General features: G+C 37.2%; 1 protein-coding gene across 2 annotated transcripts in view; it reads right to left on the bottom strand.

Moving 5' to 3' along the window:
* The window catches only part of LOC133545013 (angiopoietin-related protein 1-like), a 44,144-nt gene extending 32,103 nt beyond the window's left edge, over positions 1–12,041 (bottom strand). The window contains exons 1-2 of one of the 2 annotated variants that reach the window (XM_061890301.1): positions 11,910–12,041; positions 11,191–11,318 (exon numbers count right to left, since the gene is read on the bottom strand). The gene's annotated coding sequence lies outside the window, so the exon portion shown is untranslated. Of the gene's footprint in view, positions 1–11,190; positions 11,404–11,909 lie in introns of those variants that run through there. The other variant, XM_061890299.1, reaches the window with a different exon arrangement.
* Between the last annotated feature and the right edge of the window lie 1,319 nt (positions 12,042–13,360).

Raw genomic sequence — 13,360 nt, 5'->3', positions numbered from 1 at the left:
CTGATTTATTAAATTGTATAATAGTGCAAAATATGGCTCATTTGTAGTGGTCTTTATTGAACTACTTGGAAAAAAGATACAACAATAACTACAAACTTGTTGAAAAATAAACAAGTGATTTAATTATAAATAAAGATTTCTACACATAGAAGTAATCATCAACTTAAAGTGCCCTCTTTGGGGATTGTAATAGAGATCCATCTGGATTCATGAACTTAATTCTAAACATTTCTTCACAAAAAAAGAAATCTTTAACATCAATATTTATGGAACATGTCCACAAAAAATCGAGCTGTCAACACTGAATATTGTATTGTTGCATTTCCTTTCACAGTTTATGAACTTACATTCATATTTTGTTGAAGTATTTGAATTGTTGCTATTTTTAGAATATTTTTCAAAAATCTCTCGTACACCTCGGCATACCTTCAAGTAGTCCCAGGGGTATGCGTACCCCCATTTGAGAATCACTGGAATAGAGAATCATGCTGAATTGTGAATCAAATCGTCATCCCAAAAATGGTGAAGTGCCCAAAGATTCACACTTCTACCAGCTGGAACTACTATGTTTGTGTCACTCATACCCAAGGCCACCGGTTGCTATTTATAACTTTCTCATAAATATTCAAGCACTTTCATTTTCCGCAAAATGCCTCAGATTGTCCAAATCCGACTGGCAGCTCGCCAAGCACTAAGACAAATTAAGTGTTTTTTTTTTCGAGATAGGCTTTACTAAAAAAGATATGTTCAGAGAAAAAGAAAGACTGCGTTGTGCTGCAAAGGCTTTGTTTTGGCCTTGATGCTAACTTTGTAGGAACTGTTTGGGAAAAAAAAATACCCCAGTGCACAACGCAAGGTCCTTAAAAGGCATGCTTGGATGAGTTTGATGCGGAAGAACTCAAGAGCCCTGACCTAGATCAACAAACCCCACACTCTCCAAAGTCCTACAAAAGAGGGTCATTTTTTTGTTTTTGTTTGAAATATGTATTTTTTCAATGATCTTGTGGTCGCTTAGCAGAGGTGGGACCAAGTCATTTTATTGCAAATCACAAGTAAGTCTCAAGTCTTTGTCTTCAAGTCTCGAGTCAAGTCCCAAGTCAAGACAGTCAAGTCCCGAGTCAAGTCCAAAGTCGAAACTAGAAAGTCTCAAGTCAAGTCCCAAGTCCTGCATTTTGAGTTTCGAGTTTTTAAAATGCTGTATTTATTTATTAAAAACAAGTGCATTTGAAATTGCAGGGAAAAAAATAGTGCTGACATTGCAATTCATAATAGCACTATTTACCAGTCATTTTAAACATTTAATTCATTGCTTTACAGAATAAACACATTTGGAAAAACAAGTGCAACTGTACTTATTTGCACAAAAGTGCTAACATTGTATTTCCATGTCATATTGCATTGTAACTAGTTCCACAACAGTTTCTATCCTGTTCTTACCTTATCTCATTGATCTCATCTCATACTGTTTGTGTGTTTATGTGTGCGCACATATGAAAAATATAACAAATATATGAACATAACAATGAACAGAGTTGCACTCTTTAGATGTCAGGGTCCTATGCTAAATTTACACATATTCTTAATATAGTATACATTTGAACTGACCTTTATTTGACTGTTTGTCTTTTTGTAGGTGGCTAAAAGCTGCGATGCTACTGACCGCTGTCTAACATTACGTTACTGTGTGTGATACATTGACGTAATGTTATGTATAGGTACCTCATGCAACCCTGCTTAAAAACATGAACACAACAATGAACAGAATTGTACTTTTTAGATGTCAGGGCCCTATGCAATATGTACACATATTCTTAATATAGTGTGCATTTTAACTGACCTTTATTTGACTATGTTTATCTTTTTGTAGGTGGCTAAAATATGCGGTGCTGCTGACCGCCGTCTAACGTTACGTTGCTGTGTGTGATACATTGACTAACGTAACGTTATGTGTAGGTACCTCATGCAACCCTGCTTAAAAAAAAAATCACTTCACAAAAAGTATGAATAAGGTAGCAAACTGCAGTGGACGCAACAGATTGCCGTGTTTGAAATGATGTTATAACCATAGACATCTTATATTATATATCTGTATATTGTACAGTATTTGTATTTTGTACTTCTATAGTGTTTTGCATATTGTACAGAATTGCTTATTATTTTTATTGGATAGTAGTCTGTTTATTTCAATTGTTAGTTTTTCCTTTATTACCTCTTATGTCATTTATTTCACCCCATATTTGTTCCCACTACCGCACCTTAAGTTGGAGTCTTTAATCTCGTTATATGCAAATATAATGACAATAAAGTTCATTCTATTCTATTCTATTCTATCTTATAAGTAGACGCCGCATTGGCTGCTGTGACGCGAGCAATTTGGCCGCCATCTTGAAGTGGTGATGAGGAGCCGACGAGCAGCCTAAACTGACAGTTGACGGGTAGAAAACAAAGATACCCGGCTGGTGTTCAGCGTTTTTCTGCTCAAATGAGCGGACTGTTGATAATAGGAATTGGGGGATTACTTTTCACAACTAAGATTTAACATTAACGTACTATTGCCTTCCGCCTGATTGTAGCTGAGATAGGCACCAGCGCCCCCCGCAACCCCAAAGGTAATAAGCGGTAGAAATGGATGGATGGATGGTTGTATTTTGTGAAAATAATATTACCCCAGAGTTGTGAAGGAGCAATGAAACGTCAATATTTGTATGTGAAAATCACAAATAAATCTTCTGGGGGATGATGATGGCCCTACATCAATCAATCAATCAATCAATGTTTACTTATATAGCCCTAAATCACTAGTGTCTCAAAGGGCTGCACAAACCACAACACAAACCACTACGACATCCTCGGTAGGCCCACATAAGGGCAAGGAAAACTCACACCCAGTGGGACGTCGGTGACAATGATGACTATGAGAACCTTGGAGAGGAGGAAAGCAATGGATGTCGAGCGGGTCTAACATGATACTGTGAAAGTTCAATCCATAATGGATCCAACACAGTCGCGAGAGTCCAGTCCAAAGCGGATCCAACACAGCAGCGAGAGTCCCGTTCACAGAGGAGCCAGCAGGAAAACATCCCAAGCGGAGGCGGATCAGCAGCGCAGAGATGTCCCCAGCCGATACACAGGCAAGCAGTACATGGCCACCGGATCGGACAGGACCCCCTCCACAAGGGAGAGTGGGACATAGGAGAAAAAGAAAAGAAACGGCAGATCAACTGGTCTAAAAAGGGAGTCTATTTAAAGGCTAGAGTATACAAATGAGTTTTAAGGTGAGACTTAAATGCTTCTACTGAGGTGGCGTCTCGAACTGTTACCGGGAGGGCATTCCAGAGTACTGGAGCCCGAAATGAAAACGCTCTATAGCCCGCAGACTTTTTTTGGGCTTTGGGAATCACTAATAAGCCGGAGTCCTTTGAACGCAGATTTTTTGCCGGGACATATGGTACAATACAATCGGCAAGATAGGATGGAGCTAGACCGTGTAGTATTTTGTACGTAAGTAGTAAAACCTTAAAGTCACATCTTAAGTGCACAGGAAGCCAGTGCAGGTGAGCCAGTACAGGCGTAATGTGATCAAACTTTCTTGTTCTTGTCAAAAGTCTAGCAGCCGCATTTTGTAACAACTGTAATCTTTTAATACTAGACATAGGGTGACCCGAAAATAATACGTTACAGTAATCGAGGCGAGACGTAACAAACGCATGGATAATGATCTCAGCGTCTTTAGTGGACAGAATGGAACGAATTTTAGCGATATTACGGAGATGAAAGAAGGCCGTTTTAGTAAAGCTTTTAATGTGTGCCTCAAAGGAGAGAGTAGGGTCAAAGATAATAATGCCCAGATTCTTTACCGAGTCGCCTTGTTCAATTGTTTGGTTGTCAAATGTTAGAGTTGTATTATTAAATAGAGGTCGGTGTCTAGCAGGACCGATAATCAGCATTTCCGTTTTTTTGGCATTGAGTTGCAAAAAGTTAGCAGACATCCATTGTTTAATTTCATTAAGACACGCCTCCAGCTGACTACAATCCGGCGTGTTGGTCAGCTTTAGGGGCATGTAGAGTTGGGTGTCATCAGCATAACAGTGAAAGCTAACAACGTATTTGCGTATGATGTCACCTAGCGGCAGCATGTAGATGCTGAAGAGTTTAGGGCCAAGGACCGAACCCTGGGGAACTCCACACGTTACCTTAACGTAGTCCGAGGTCACATTGTTATGGGAGACGCACTGCATCTTATCAGTAAGATAAGAGTTAAACCAAGACAGGGCTAAGTCTGACATACCAATTCGTGTTTTGATACGTTCTAATAAAATATTATGATCGACGGTATCGACGGCAGCGCTAAGATCGAGGAGCAGCAACATAGATGACGCATCAGAATCCATCGTTAGCAATAGATCATTAGTCAATTTTGCGAGGGCTTTCTCCGTGGAGTGATTTGCCCTGAAACCGGATTGAAAGGTTTCACATAGATTGTTAGACGCTAAGTGTTCATTTAACTGCTCCGCAACAATTTTTTCGAGGATTTTTGAAATAAAGGGAAGGTGAGACACCGGTCGGTAGTTTACCATGAGGTCAGGATCGAGGTTAGGTCTTTTAAGAAGAGGATGAATAACCGCTTTTTTGAATGCTAGGGGAACAGTGCCCGAGGAAAGTGATAAGTTTATAATATTTAGCACTGATGGACCTAATAATACAAACAGCTCCTTGATCAGTTTCCCAGGAAGTGGGTCAAGTTAACATGTTGTTTGTTTCATTCCATTTACACGTTGTAACAATTCCTCTAATATTATTTCCTCAAAATGAGAGAAACTATTTTGGATGGCAGTATCCGCCGTATATACAATCGTATCAGTGTTAATAGAACCCAGTTGTAGCTGGGACGCATTGTCTTTAATCTCCTTTCTAATGACTTAAATTTTCTTACTAAAGAATTGCATAAAGTCATCAGCTGAGTGGGTGGAGCTACTGGAAGGGGTCCCTTGTTGGGTTAGCGATGCTACCGTACTAAACAAAAATTTAGGATCGTTTTTATTACGGTGGATGAGATTTGAGTAATATTTAGCTTTAGCTAAGGTAAGCATGTATTTATGTCGAACGAAGTTGGAAGTTGTTGCTTTTACGTCTGTAATATCCGAATTGCATGTTTTGCATACGGAAATTCGTTTTTTGTTGACCAAGTCGTAGTTTTTATACCCGAACGAAACCAACTTCGGCATATTTTTTTCTTACTGGCGCATTGTTTGACAATTATTTTTCCCAGGTTTTCCTGCAATTTGATTGGATGAGTGCTGTGGGACGGAAACAACATAGTACTAATTTGATTGGCTGTTGTACTGAGAGCATACAAGCTGACGGGAACAACATGCTGACAGACACAAGCACAAAACGAAAGATACGGAGCACTCCTGAATAACTTTTTAATCGTTGGGTTTTGCGGAAAGTAACGAGTCATGTCAGGTCAAAACGCTCAAGTCCAAGTCAAGCCACAAGTCATTGATGTTAAAGTCTAAGTCGAGTTGCAAGTCTCTTTACATTTTGTCAAGTCGAGTCTAAAGTCATCAAATTCATGACTCGAGTCCCAGTCATGTGACTCGAGTCCACACCTCTGTCGCTTTGTTCTATTTCGAGTCAGGTACATTACCGTAGCATTGCACTGTAGTGAAGATATTTGTTTACCTTAATGAGGGTCTTTTACAAATACAATTTAATTGTATACTGTGCTCTATACAGTGTTTGCATCTATTCATTGTAGTAACCTAGCAACACAGTTTAAGTCGTATTCCAGGTATTTACTTCAATTTACTTTACTATGGGTACCTGCAAGGCTCACAAGCCTCCAAATTTTAATATCCCGTCCAGGTGCGAAGCACCACATTACAGGCCCCTTTTTTTAAAACCTTGAGTGTCCTTGAATGCACAACAGTTATGTGCACTGAGATGCAAAAGTGAAACTTACATATAATTTTCTCCTATGCTGTCACAGGTTGATTTAGTGTATTTTTACCTTTTCTTCTTCACCCCTGTACCAAAATGCTGATGCCGTGAGTGAATGTTTAAAAAGTGAGCTTTGATGACGTAATGACGTCTGTGTTGAGTGAAGTGTTCCATGCAGGGGTTGCTGCTATCCAGTTGGAACAAACCATTTTGCAGTTTTCATAGGGGGGTGTATGTCATCTTAGATATTCTTGATTATATTCAAGCAACTTTATCATTTAGCATTCCCAGATATATTTATTATAAATCAACATTTATGAAATTTGTATACATACACATATATATATATATATATATATATATATATATATATATATATATATATATATATATATATATATATATATACATATATATATATATATTTATATATATACACACACACATATATATATATATATATATTTATATAGAGAGATGAAGTAGTTTTGTGATTTTTCCCACACCTACATACATTTATATATATATATATATATATATATATATATATATATATATATATATATATATATATATACAGTTTTTATTCTTATATATATACATATATATACATATATACATATATATATATATATATATATACAGTTTTTATTCTTATATATATATATACATATATATATACATATATATATATATATATATATATATATATATATATATATATATATATAAGTATATGTAGGTGTGGGAAAAATCACAAGACAACTTCATCTCTACAGAACTGTTTCATGAGGGGTTCCCTCAATCATCAGGAGATTTGAAATACATATTGCGCTCTACCACGGTATCGAGCACTATTCTCTGGATAATCCAATCAAGATACATATATATATACACATTTATGTATATATACACATATATATATATATATACAGATATATATACAATATATATATTTATGTGTATATATATATATATGTGTATATATATATGTATCTTGATTGGATTATCCAGAGAATAGTGCTCGATACTGTGGTAGAGCGCAATATGTATTTATGTCTTGTGATTTTTCCCACACCTACATATATATATATATATATATATATATATATATATATATATATATATATATATATGTATATATATATATATATATATATGTATATATAAATATATGTAGGTGTGGGAAAAATCACAAGACAACTTCATCTCTACAGAACTGTTTCATGAGGGGTTCCCTCAATCATCAGGAGATTTGAAATACATATTGCGCTCTACCACGGTATCGAGCACTATTCTCTGGATAATCCAATCAAGATACATATATATATATATACACATTTATGTATATATACACACATATATATTGCGATGAGGTGGCGACTTGTCCAGGGTGTACCCCGCTTTCCGCCCGATTGTAGCTGAGATAGGCACCAGCGCCCCCTGCGACCCCAAAGGAAATAAGCGGTAGGAAATGGATGGATGGATATATATATATATATATATATATATATATATATAGATATATATATATATATATATATAGATATATATACATATATATATATATATATATATATATATATAGATGTATATATATATATATACAGATATATATACATATATATATCTATATATATATATATATATATCTATATATATATATATATAGTACAGGGCAAAAATGTGGACACACCTTCTCATTCACAACACAACTGATCGTCTCAACCCCATTAATAAAGCAAGAAATTCCACTAATCAACTCTGATAAGGCACACCTGTGAAGTGAAAACCATTTCAGGTGACTACCTCTTGAAGCTCATCGAGAGAATGCCAAGAGTGTGCAAAGCAGTGCCACCCACCCACCAAAAATCAGTCATATTTCCAGTGTATTCACATGTGGGTAGTCTTTAATTATAGCCCTCGCCACATCTGTATCAGGTGTCTGGGTGTGTGCAAGTGCTGGGATCTGTTTTTAATAGGTCTGTAGATCTGCCATCAATCTCCTTTCTCGCCTTCCAGTCTACCTTTGCTGGTTTATGGGGAGAATTAACATGCTGGTGGAAAATGAAAGTCAACTATAGCGTATCTCGTTTCTACTTTAAAAGTATGTAATTTTTTGGCTGAAAAAAAATGAGAATGAGTGTGAGAAATAGAAGATATTGATAGGTTTTAGAAGCAGCAGGAGGAGCTGTCACTGATTTACGAGTGAAACTCTCCTGAGTCAAGGTTTGGCAGACTTATTGGTCTTATTGGTTTTGACAGGATATCCAATGGAGAGTGGGCGAAGTTCAAGTATTTGAAAACTAAAAGACGTTTGCCTTCGTCTTCAATAAACAGGCTTGGCTCTGTGCAGGCCTAAAGGGCCGCCAGCTTTTAGCTGATTTTGGCTGCATCCATCCAGAAGGCCGTCTAGTGTTTACGACCACAGCAATAAAGCGGACGCGCTGAAGACACGCAGTACGACCTACTTCTCTGTGGAGCGCGTCAAAACAAGTCGGAATTGAAACGCGGAGGAGAAATGCCAGAAAAGGAGGTTCTAACGAATAATTCCTGCAGTTTTCTCTGATTAGTCCGTACCACAGTTAATTGGACCCATTCCAAAGCGTTACCAAAGTTGAAACCGCTGCAGAAGCAGAATAATACATTCGTTTTGTCAACGTCACTGGAAAAATATGGTTTTGTGTGTGGTTTGAATGACGATAACTTAAAGTGAGGGAAAGTGTCTCGGCAGATATACTCCCTGGGGCTGTAATATACAGTACACAATCTGCTGCTTGTTGTATGGCATTAGGAACCATCTGAGGGGAAAGGAATAGACATGTTAAGGAAAATGGGCCATGTGTCAAAGCTCAGAAACGCCTTGGCACTGTCAGTCTGTTTTTTTTTTTGCCGACAGGGTTCTTTTTCCCTCCTGTTTTTCTCTAATCATCGCTCGTCTCCACAATAGTATGGATCTCCCAAGCAGGCCTAACAGGGGTGACAGTGTTTACACAGAGGCTCCTCAGTCCGGGCCTGTGGATCTCACTGGCACTTCTCTACCTATACGGCCTCCCGGCTGTCAATCACGCTTTCATTGAGCCAGCAGAAGCTGACATTTTTGTGTTGACCCATGGAAAGTCATTTTTCACCACCTTTCCTCGACCCACTCTTAGCAAATAAAGATGCCGATAGAGAACGTTTCTTCTGGAGCAGGGATAGTCAATGTTTTTAACTTGGCGGTCGCATTTGGGCTCAAAATGTATCCATCCATTTTCTACCGCTTGTCCAGTTTCCATTTCATGTATATATATATATATTATATATATATATATATATATATATATATATAGTCAAGGTTTTTGTGGTTTATCTGTTATACAGTGCTCAATACCAGGGTAGGGCGGAATACATATGTTAGGTCGGTAAAAAACACAGAGGCTATTTCAGGGAAACCTGCGAAACAGGCTTATAGGGATGAATTGGCCCGTGTGTCGTAGTATCGAAACCACTGTTCTGGACATTTCTAACTGACTGACTCACTTCATTATGAATGAATGTTAATTACCTGACATTATTTCTTTGATTACTTTTCAGAAAAATCCTATTTTGAGGTTATATGACTGTGCCAATCAGCCCACTTGCAGGTTTCCCTGCGAAACAGGCTTGTAGGGATGAAATAGCCTGTGTGTTTTTTTCCTGACTTAATGTGTATATATATATATATATATATATATATGTATATATATATATATATATATATATATAATGGATAAATAATTAGTAATAAGAGTATGTGAAGGTTCGACTCCTCCCTTGTTTTTTTCTGTGACGACCTCCTCAAAGTTTTGCAATAAATCAGAAATGTCAAGCAACTAAAATGACCATGGAAAACTGCAGAGAGAGCTTTTTGCAATTTTCCCGTCATGCATTGTAATGGATTTAAATTGGTGTAATTTAGAATTCTTTATGGTGATTAAATTTTTTTAAATAATATAATATGATAGTATCCACAAAGTTCAATTAGCAGGTTGTGTTATGTGTGACCATCTGTGTTGACTTTCTGTGTCGGTTGAATTTTTTTACAGATTTCCCTGCGAAACAGGCTTGTAGGGATGAAATAGCCTCTTTGTTTTTTCCTGACCTAACCTTTATATAGAGTCGAACTTTCACATACTCTTAGTACCCAAATATGTATCACTAATTATGTATCCATTATATATATATATATATATATATATATATATATATATATATATATATATATATATATATATATATATATGTATATATATATATATATATATATATATATATACATACATACATATATATGTGTGTATATATAATGGATACATAATTAGTAATACATATTTGGGTACTAAGAGTATGTGAAAGTTTGACTCCTCCCTTGTTTACTTCTGTAATGACCTCCTCAAAGTTTTGTAATAAATCAGAAAGCAGCTAAAATGAACATGGAAAACTGCGGAGAGAGTGTTTTGCATTTTCCCCATCATGCATTGTAATGGGTTTAAATTGGTGTAATTTAGAACTTTTGGAATAATATCCACAAAGTGTAATTAGTAGGTTGTGTTATGTGTGACAATGTGTCTGGACTTTCTGTGTTGATTGCATTTTTTTGTGTGCCATGACTAGGGAAGGTTGTTTGGATTGGGTCAAAAGTGTAGATGCTGTGCTATCTTCACTAACAAAGCGCACATCACAGTCATTGACCTGATTTACTCATGTTGTCTACATGATGGTGGCAAATTTTCAACAATCAGATTGTTAAATGTGTAAAATGTAATTTAAAATGTCCCGCAGGCCAGATTCGTTATTAAACTCATGATGTCTCGCTGGCCAAACTAAAGACGCCGGCCCGTTTGTCGTAGTTTGGATACCACTGTTCTGGACATTTCTAACTGACTGACTCCCTCCATTATGCATGAATGTTATTTACCTGACAGTAATTCTGTGATTACTTTTCAGAAAATCCTATTTTGAGGTTACATGACTGTGCCAATCAGCCATCTTTTTTAGCCTGTGGAGCAGACGGATCTAATCAGACAGTCTGTTTGGATCCTAAGGGATGACGTATGAGCTCTGTGTATACTATTTATGGTCAGGAAGTCCTCAAGCAGACATGACGAAAGCAAAAACAATAATAAGATGGTGCTGTGCAACATTGTAAAAACCTGGCAATGACATTAATTACATAGATGATACAAGTTGTTTTGTCTATGGGTTAATTCAACAACAAAATCTAACCTTTCTCAGTCGTTTCGCTCCAGGATGGGAAGCTTGACAGGTCCAGGTCAATGTTTCAGCTGTGTCGAGGTTTCATACTGTCCATGCTGAGTCTTTGCGCTCATTGAGAATAAAGGGCCTGCATGGAGCTGCAGTGCAAGCCAACACGGCCCGGTAGGAGAACACCAACAGAGGGTGGTCCATGTGCAAAAAGAGGGAGGCTGATGGTTAGATTTTTCTCAGCAGTTGCAGGAAAAAGGCAGGCTTGGCCCTGCCTTCTTGCACTGATGTCATGCAAAGTTATTGCAAAGAAAGAGACACCCCTTCTCATATGACCACAACTGGTCAAAGGTTCTTGTTAAACGCTCTACTGGTGATGTCATCTTTTTACTCTTTTCTCATGCATGCAGTTTCTTTATTGTCTTAGCCCAGTGGTCGGCAACCCAAAATGTTGAAAGAGCCACATTGGACCAAAAAATAAAAAACAAATCTGTCTGGAGCCGCAAATAATTAAAAGCCATATTACATACTGATAGTGTGTCATGAGATATAAATTGAATTATTAGGACTTAAAGGAAACTAAATGAGCACAAATATAGCTAAAAATTAAGCATAGTAATGCAATATGTACATATAGCTAGCCTAAATAGCATGTTAGCATCGGTTAACTTGCAGTCATGCAGTGACCAAATATGTCTGATTAGTACTCCACATAAGTCAATAACATCAACAAACCTCACCTTTGTGCATTCATGCACAACGTTATAAGTTTGGTGGACAAATTCAGACAGAAAAAGAAGTGGCATAAATCTCGTCGGAGAAAGTTATGCATGTAAACAAACTAGGATGAGTTCAAGTACCGCCAAAATTAGTAGGACAAAACGGCGCTCGCCAAATACTCGAATCAGTGAAGCATGTTTAATATAAACAGTGTGCTTTATAGCAATTAGGGAGGTTTGTGTCATGTTTGTCCTCGTACAAAAACCAAATTGAAACAAAAAATATTTTCCCCCCCCTCATTTCCTCATTTCATATAGTTTTGAAAAAGCTCCAGAGAGCCACTAGGGCGGCGCTAAAGACCCCTGTCCTAGTCCAACTAAATGTACAGCATTATTTCTAACAATCCAGCAGTTTAGGATGATCATCAGTGGTCTGTTTTGGATTTGTCCTCTCCATAGATGGTGTGTGTGCGAGTGCGTGTGTGTGTGTGTGAGTGTGTGTGTGTGTGTGTGTGTGTGTGTGTGTGTGTGTGTGTGTGAGCGCCCCAGGAGCAATTGGCAGCTGCGTTTATTTGCTTATGAGGACAACGTGTGACGGGTTGCAAGCAATATTTTGAAATAAGATGGGGGCTCAGGCTTTGATGCATGGGTAGACATACTTAAACCACGTGGGAGGACAGTTTTGTTATGAAGTTTGAGAAGGGATGTTTTTTTTGTTTTTGCAGAGTGTGAGCGCATAGAACTGTGGGGGAATGTGTTGACTGTGTGTGCGACTGCATGTGATCATGGTGATTCTTTTACACAACACCCATTATCTATTCCAAGCAGGGGAGCCGGATGCTGGAGCCTATCCCAGCTGACTACACTTAGTGCTGGTATCCAGTCGGTCACAGGTCAGCATGTTTACATATGACCCAATCCAAACAACTTTTTCCACTCATGGAGCAAACAAGCTGACAAACCAAGTCAACACACATGGTCACACATAACACAAGCTGCTCAATGAACTTTGTGGATATTATGAAAAAATGTCCAAACACAGCACATGATTCAAAATCACGCCCATTTAAATCTCCTGCGATGCATGCTGGAAAAAATACAAAACATTCTATACACACTTATTTGTACGCACGTACAACACTTAAGACCTTCAGTATATCAGTGTGTGGAATTAAATTATGTAATGGATTAAGCAAAGAAATCAAACAATGTACTAACTGATCCACTTCAAGAAACTCTTCATACTTAAAGTGTTTACAAAGTACAAAGAAGAAGAACCATGATAAACATTCTGAATTTATCTCATCCATCCATTCATTTTCAAGATAATCTTACTCATCTCACCATATGAAATATAACTTACTTCACCAATTATTATTAATTAATTAATAATTGTTTTATTGTTATTACTTATGGATGATCTTATGAATAAATTGAGTACAGTAATTGAACAAAAGTTTTAGCAACTGCTA

The sequence above is a fragment of the Nerophis ophidion genome, linkage group LG28 (genome assembly GCF_033978795.1).
Source record: "Nerophis ophidion isolate RoL-2023_Sa linkage group LG28, RoL_Noph_v1.0, whole genome shotgun sequence".
In the NCBI taxonomy this organism is placed as follows: domain Eukaryota; kingdom Metazoa; phylum Chordata; class Actinopteri; order Syngnathiformes; family Syngnathidae; genus Nerophis; species Nerophis ophidion.
This window is presented reverse-complemented; position numbering and strand designations above follow the sequence as displayed.